Source organism: Marmota marmota, unplaced genomic scaffold, assembly GCF_001458135.2.
Source record: "Marmota marmota marmota unplaced genomic scaffold, marMar, whole genome shotgun sequence".
Taxonomy (NCBI): Eukaryota; Metazoa; Chordata; class Mammalia; order Rodentia; family Sciuridae; genus Marmota; species Marmota marmota.
In genome coordinates, this window is record NW_025999983.1 from 6,942,113 (window position 1) to 6,950,548 (window position 8,436).

The window sequence follows — 8,436 nt, forward strand, 5'->3', positions numbered from 1 at the left end:
AGGGCCAAAAGGTAGAAACAATCCAATGTCCATCAACTGCTGAGTGGATAAACATGTAAAGGAATGAAGTATGGCACATGCACATGAATGGAACTTGAAAACATTATGTTAAGGTGAGAAAAGCCAGTCATAACAGACCACACATTACATGATTTAATCTACATAAAATACTCAAAACAGGCCAACATCCAGAGACAGAAAGTAAATTAGTGGTCACTTAGGACTAGGAGGGATGGAAATTGGAAGGGGTTGGGCATTGTTAAAGAGTAAAGGGTTTCTTTCTGAAGTGATTAAAATGTGACTGTAGTAATGGTTGCAAGTATCTGTGAACATGATAAAGCCACTTATTTAGACATTTTTATGATGGATTATATGGGATACAAATTATGTCATAATAAAGTTATTTTTAAAAAAATAAGTAAGGGTAAGATTTCTACTCTTATAGTTCTCTTACTCTCCATGAAAATTCCAATTCCATTTTAACAAAGAAATGTCCCAGAGATACAACACTTTCGGTAGTACAGAATTCAAACACACAAACTTTCAGATTAGTACAAGTTTTCAGCACCTAACACAAAGAAAGGACTATTTCACCTATTGTTTCTTGAAGAAAATGAATAGCAAAAAACTTAGCAAACCACGATACAGATCTCTGCACAGCCTAAACAACTCATTTTAATCACCCATATTCAAATTCTGAAAAGTTAATTTGAAAAGCACCAAAAACCTAGCTGATATGTAAAAAGACAATCCTACTTACATTAAAACAATGGGAGGGGGAAGCTTATGCCAGGTTCTACCTTAACTCTCATTTAAATACCATTTCCAGGGAGAAAGTCTTTATCAGGTACATAAGGTATAAAATTCAGTGGTGCAAAAAGGAGTCCAAACTTTGTTTAAGATGCCTAAAAGGAAAGGGCACTTTGTTTTTTATTAGTTCATTCATCCTCAGAAAATGAGAGCATGCTGAGAATGTAAAGGAAGAGATGCCCAGAATTAGTAAGACTATTAGAAACGTCTTGGCAGTGATAACTCACTGGAACCACTCTATTCTTTCCACCTAGGTATCTACCCAGGGCCTACGTGCACAACTACTATAGCAAGGTTTAGAGAAATGTACAAACTGTATTTATAAACATTTTTATAATTTACAGTATACAATATTTCACAAGAAAACAAGTCTGAAATTATTTCCTTTAATTTTATGTGCTAGAGTTTCTAGCTTTAAAAAAATGGAAAAGAATTTCAAAGGAACGATGCAACTCTGTGGGAATATTTGAAACTTCAATATTTTAAAAAATAAGCCATATTGTAGTATAGTTTGAAGTCTGGTATCGCTATACCGCCTGATTCACACTTCCTGCTTTGCAATAGTAACAAAAACAGCATGGTACTGGTACCAAAACAGGCGGGTGGACCAATGGTACAGAATAGAGGACACAGAAACCAATCCACAAAACTACAACTATCTTATATTTGATAAAGGGGCTAAAAGCATGCAATGGAGGAAGGATAGCATCTTCAACAAATGGTGCTGGGAAAACTGGAAATCCATATGCAACAAAATGAAACTGAATCCCTTTCTCTCGCCATGCACAAAAGTGAATTCAAAATGGATCAAGGAGCTTGATATCAAATCAGAGACACGCTGTCTGATAGAAGAAAAAGTTGGCTACGATCTACATTCGGTGGGGTCGGGCTCCAAATTCCTCAATAGGACACCCATAGCCCAAAAGTTAATAACTAGAATCAACAAATGGGACTTACTCAAACTAAAAAGTTTTTTCTCAGCAAAAGAAACAATAAGAGAGGTAAATAGGGAGCCTACACCCTGGGAACAAATCTTTACTCCTCACACTTCAGATAGACCCCTAATATCCAGAGTATACAAAGAACTCAAAAAATTAGACAATAAGAGAACAAACAACCCAATCAACAAATGGGCCAAGGACCTGAACAGACACTTCTCAGAGGAGGACATACAGTCAATCAACAAGTACATGAAAAAATGCTCACCATCTCTAGCTGTCAGAGAAATGCAAATCAAAACCACCCTAAGATACCATCTCACTCCAGTAAGATTGGCAGCCATTAGGAAGTCAAACAACAACAAGTGCTGGCGAGGATGTGGGGAAAAGGGTACACTTGTACATTGCTGGTGGGACTGCAGATTGGTGCAGCCAATTTGGAAAGCAGTATGGAGATTTCTTGGAAAGCTGGGAATGGAGCCACCATTTGACCCAGCTATTCCCCTTCTTGGTCTATTCCCTAAAGACCTAAAAAGAGCATGCTACAGGGACACTGCTACATCGATGTTCATAGCAGCACAATTCACAATAGCAAGACTGTGGAACCAACCTAGATGCCCTTCAATAGACGAATGGATAAAAAAAATGTGGCATTTATACACAATGGAGTATTACTCTGCATTAAAAAATGACAAAATCATAGAATTTGCAGGGAAATGGATGGCATTAGAGCAGATTATGCTAAGTGAAGCTAGCCAATCCCTAAAAAACAAATGCCAAATGTCTTCTTTGATATAAGGAGAGTAACTAAGAACAGAGTAGGGACGAAGAGCATGAGAAGAAGATTAACATTAAACAGGGATGAGAGGTGGGAGGGAAAGGGAGAGAGAAGGGAAATTGCATGGAAATGGAAGGAGACCCTCAGGGTTATACAGTGGAGGGGGTAGAGAGAGAGGAGGGGAGGGGAGGGGAGAGGTGGGGAGGGGGGAGGGTGGAGGATGGGAAAGGCAGCGGAGCACAACAGACACTAGTATGGCAATATGTAAATCAATGGATGTGTAACTGATGTGATTCTGCAATCTGTGTATGGGGTGAAGGTGGGAGTTCATAACCCACTTGAATCAAAGTGTGGAATATGATATGTCAAGAAATTTGTAATGTTTTGAACAACCAACAATAAAAAATTAAAAAAAAATAAAATAAATAAAAATAAAAATAAAAAAATAAAAAATAAGCCATATTAAAAGTTCAACTGGTGAAAGATATTCCTTAACTTATAAAAATGTCTCATTAAAACTGGCAAGAAAAACTTTAAGTTACCAGTTAAAAAAATAAATCACAAATATTTAAATAGCAATAAAACATGAAAACTGTTCCACCTATGCAAGTAATCAGACACCTCCATTAAAACAAGACAGCTCTTTCTGGCCCATTAGATTAGCAAAAACTTTTTAGTAAGGCCCAAAACTGGGAAAAGGATAGCATGGTAAGCACTACCTCTGACCTGCACATTATACCACCCTGGCACAAGAACTCCTTGACAACAGGCTTTACCAGCAGACTGACTGTGAACCAAGAGGTCCCCTGCAGTGCTCTCTAGAGCAAGAAAAGAGTAATGATTTAAATGGTTTGACATTTTTACTACATGGTAAATGCTCACAATATATTCAAATAAGACATTGTGCCCACTTCAGCCTCAAAAACCTCTTTCCTGTCCCTGTATAATCCACTTGGCATCATTCTTGTGCTCTCTTATTGATGTAATCAACTATCATTTAAAACTTTTACCATATCTTTTCATATTTATGTCAAAGGAGAGAGTATATATATAAAATGGAGAACTAAAGACTCCAAACTATAACAAATATGGACTTGAGATGTGGTTCTAGGTACTCTGTCCTAAAACATCTCTTAAGGCCTCATATTTCCCATCTGAAATGCACATCGATTTTTTAAGTTCACTGCAGTAATTACATAAAATAATGGTATACTGCTTATATGATGACACAGGAAGATTATGCACATCACTATTCTTGCACTAAACCATGAACTACAAAGTTCCCTCTACCCTACCTTTTCTCCTCAACTAAAGTACAGACACTTTGAACGCACGACATGCCTTATTTTAGGCTTCATTCATATAATAAAAGATGACCTATCTGGGAAGTATAAAACTGTTCAAGAGACATCCCAACAAAAAAGAAAAGAAATGGAGGAAGAACACAGAAGCCTGGGAACGGAAATTGAGCAGAATTCCGTGTGGATGGAGACTACTTTAAGAGGAAAGGGATTCAGCAGGACTAGCTGATCTGGACTTCAAGCTGACTACCTATGGTTCAAATCTGGCTTCTGAGGAACAGCAAATCTGTGTTCGGATGCGAATCAGGGTGACATCACTAATATGGCCTCTCAGACATTCATGGGCTCCCTACTCAGCTTAATCTGAGGGTGGGATGATCTAAACTCAGAAAACTCCCTGGGCCTGGTCATTAGGCAGAGCCAACCTTTACTCTCAGTGAAAAGCTGGAATGGGAAGTCAGACTTCATGCTAAGATGCACTCACAAGCAACCAGTGACTACTAGTTGGTATAGTTAAATTTCATTCCTATGGCCAGGCTGATTACTCTCCCTTTATAGTAATTATTCCTTGGTAAACACATATTCTTTCCTTTTTTTTCCCCCTGTTAGATAACACTCAGATATTCAAACAGCTGAGTAAAACCAGAGGGCTTTTTTTTAAAGTAAAATCTCAGTTCCAGGTTAAGTTTCATAACGAGTATTCCTGGCATTCCTGAAGTATGTTTTCCCAATTTATTTCTGACATCCTAATTCTTTAGACAAATGAATATAATAATAGTTTATAAATTTTTTTTTTTTGTTCAAGACATGATATCCAAAATTAAGTGTGTAAAGGAAGCAAAGCTTGAAAAGATAACCAATACAAAGTTGTATTTCTACTTTGCCAAGCAAAGATATTGTTTTTATATGTTTACATAAAATCTGTTGCCACCATTGTTTCAAGAAAGTCCCACAATTTACTCCTGGAAAATAAGTTTGACTTCATTGGGGGGGGAAAAAATCACTACACTGTCATTTTATTTACTCCCAGTTAACTTCAGTATTTATTTGGAAAACCTTCATTTTAGGAGTCAATTTGGATTATTCTTCCACAGAAACTGTCCTTAAAGGCATTTTACTTTAAAAAAAATTTTTTTAAACTTCCTTCCAATGACCCTATTGAATGGGATGACCCCTCACTCTCCACACACCTTGGCTTTCTTCTGTTGGTCTCTCCCTACAAGTGTAGTGTCAAGGCACCCACACCAGCGTTCTTACCTTGATGGCTGCCTTAATTGCACTCTCAGGGCCATACACTGTAAACACTCTGGCGAGTGAAAGGCATGCAAAGCGCATGCACATCCCAAGGTCTACCCACAAAACAAAACCTCATAACCTTAATAAGCCCTGACTCAAAAATTCAGATTTGTGAGTCTAAACACTACATAAAATGCTCTCAGAGACCTATGTGGCAAAATTCTTCTTTAAACTTTTCAAACAAACTTTAGGGTTTGAATACTTAACAAGGGCTAATGACAGTAAATAAAGCAAAGTGATTAGTAACCTGATTTTTAAACCTAAGCATACTAGTACTGTCAAGCTCCTCTGCTCCAATTAAAATAAAGGAAAGGCAGCAGCACAATTCACTTAAATGGGCAAAGACCTAGAGAAGAAATTTAATGGATAAAAATGTCTTTTAAAATGCATTTTCTAAGGTTGGGGGGGGGGGCAAATATGTTGTTGTTTTTACCTAAGAAACGTAAAAGAAATAGCCTAACATAGGAATCTTTTTTCCCCCTGCCTCTGGATTTATTTGTACAAACAGCATAGAAGGACATCAGTCCCTGTAAACAGGGCCTCAGGGGTCACACCAGTCCTTCTGTCCTCACATTCACAGAGGCTTTTACTATGGAGCATTTGCAGGGACTTGAACACCCTTGGGGGCAGGAGCTGGAACCCAAAGTGGAGTTGATGCTGGAGCAGGAGTTGCAGCTTGGGCTTGGGCTTGGGCTTTGCCTTTGCCCTGCAGAGCCTTCATCCCTGGCCATGTGGGCACAAGCACACTTCCCGTGCTTAGGATGAGCAAGCAAAGCAGGGCGATCAAGCTTGTGGCTGGTACCCTTTGGCATCTTGGGCTTAACCTCCCTAGACTTGAGAGCCTCAGCACCTGCACTCACAGCCTTGGTGTTTTTTGCCTGCATCTTGTTCAGGCCCTTCTTGTTGTGCTTCTTGACAAAATGCATATTTCTCAGGAACTTGGAGTCTGCCCCCCTTAAAAGAGTCAAATCTTTATGAAAGGGCTTTCTTGATGCCATTTCTGTGCCATTTTCGGGATTGGTTGTGTGTGGTGTGGTTCTTGGACTGGAAGAGCCATAGGAATCATTTCTAATCAAATGCAACTTGAGGCTATTTATTACACAACTAATTCAAAAAATGTTTTTAGAAAGGCATAACAAACCAAAATATATTAAAAGAATATAATCCTATAATGTTCCAATACATCCATAAACAAATTTATACATTCATTTACCAAATACATCATGGGCACATCATGGTAGAAACAATACCAGGCACCTTAGGGTTGAAGAGAACATCCAAGGTGGTTGTTACAACCCTTGAGTAGTTTGCAGTCAAGAGAAAAAAGACACATGAATAATTTTTAAAATGATAGGAAGAAATGTAAATAGTTCATTAATAAGATAGCATTTAGCCCCACAAATAAAATTTTCTTAAAATTTAAGTATATAAATTTATTTTTAACCTATCAAACTGGCAGACTTACAAACTATAATTGTAATGGCAAGAATAAACTCATATTCTTGGCAGAAATTGGCACAAATGTCCTGAAAAACATTTGACAATATAAATCAATATCTTTAAAAATAAAACATTATCAGTCAGTAAAATCCTGAACATAAAGAATAAAACAAATAATAACTAAAATACACAGACACAGTCTTTGTCACAGCAATTATTCTTCCAGAATTTTATTCTAATAAAACATCTTGAATATACATAAAGACTGAGCTAAAACAAGCTTATAATATTGTTTAAAATAGTGAAAGAAACACCTTAAAAGTCCAACAAGCATGCACAGCGGCACAAGCCTATAATCCCAGTAACTCAGAAGGCTGAGGCAGGAGAACTGCAAGTTTGAAGCCAGCCTCAGAAATTTAGCAAGACCCTGTCTCAAAATAAAAAATGAGTAGGGTTATAGCTTAGTGGTGAAGCACCCATGGGTTCAATCCTCAGTACCAAGAAAAGTCCAACAATATGAAAAATTGTGTTCTATATGTGTAATAAGAATTATGATGCATTCCGCTGTCATGTATTTTAAAAATAAAAGCAATTTAAAAAAAAAAAAGAAAGAAAAAAAGAAAAGTCCAACAAAACACTTGTTAAGATCACAAATAGCTCCCTGGAAGAGAAACCGAAATAACACACAGTGGGAATCATACACAGCTGCTTTTCAACAGAGGTTTCTACTGTAGACCATGGTTACACCCAATATCATACAATAAAAATCAGCATGTTCTTTCTACTCTTTGTCACACGGATCCAGTGACTAGGCTCATGAGGTAGAAGTCATTGGCTTTGCCATACCATACAGATCAGATTACAAGTTTAATTGAAATCAAGATTCAAGGCATATTTCACTCATTTCTAAAAACACATTTTTCCTATATCATAACATTTTTGATGTTGCATTATATCTTACAATCAGTATTTTTTTTAAAAAGCACTATCTCACAGTTTAATTGCAGTTGCTTTTTCTTTAATGATACATAAAATCATGGTGCATCTTACAATCAATGGACTATTGTAGTTGATGAAATATTACTCTCTGAAAGATCAATTTCAAGAAACATAAAACAACTAGATATGAAGTCTGTTCAAGAGTAGATGCAGCAATGTAAATATGAAGCAAAGCAATTTTTTTAAATGAGAGAAAACTTTTTAACAGGATTTCAGAGGCAATAAAGATTATGTCCAGATATTTATAATTCAATTAATTACTTCAAACTATTTGACACAAACGAAGACACTCTGTTATAAAAGACATAGTAAGCTGGGTACTCAAAACACATCACTGGTGACAATTGTGGAACTGTATCTGAGCCCTGAGCTCCTTATGAGAGTGACAGAAATTCCTTTGTGTTCCAAGGATGGCTAATCTCAAAGGACAGACATAGCCTTGATATTGAGAGATAAAATGTCCTCTACCCTTCCTCAGTGATCCCCATGTTCTGTAAAAACTCACTCTTCCTCACAATCCTCAATAATGAACACTCTTCCCATTGGTGGCCTAGGGGAAAAAAATCATCTTAACCGCCCAAGACACACTTTGCCTTTCAAGCTTTGGTGCAGGAGTCAGGAAGGCCCTGCTGCAGACCCCACTGACTTCGCCAAGTAACAAGGCTTCAGGGACCCCTCTGGGTCCTGTGACTCAAACTGTGAGTCCAGATTCTGATTAGATTATAAAATCTCTTAAACTGAGTCCCATTCAAAACTGTGCTTCAAACCTTGATCATGAGTAGCACAGTAAGAAACTAACTTTGATTCTTTCTGAGGAGTGCTTTATTTCAACTGCTGACTTCTTTGGGTTTCAGGATCTGGACATTTGTTAATC

At 37.3% G+C, this 8,436-nt stretch overlaps 1 pseudogene; it reads right to left on the reverse strand.

The window, feature by feature from the left end:
• Positions 1-2,885: 2,885 nt before the first annotated feature.
• LOC125617584 lies at positions 2,886-6,176 on the reverse strand (annotated as a pseudogene).
• Between the last annotated feature and the right edge of the window lie 2,260 nt (positions 6,177-8,436).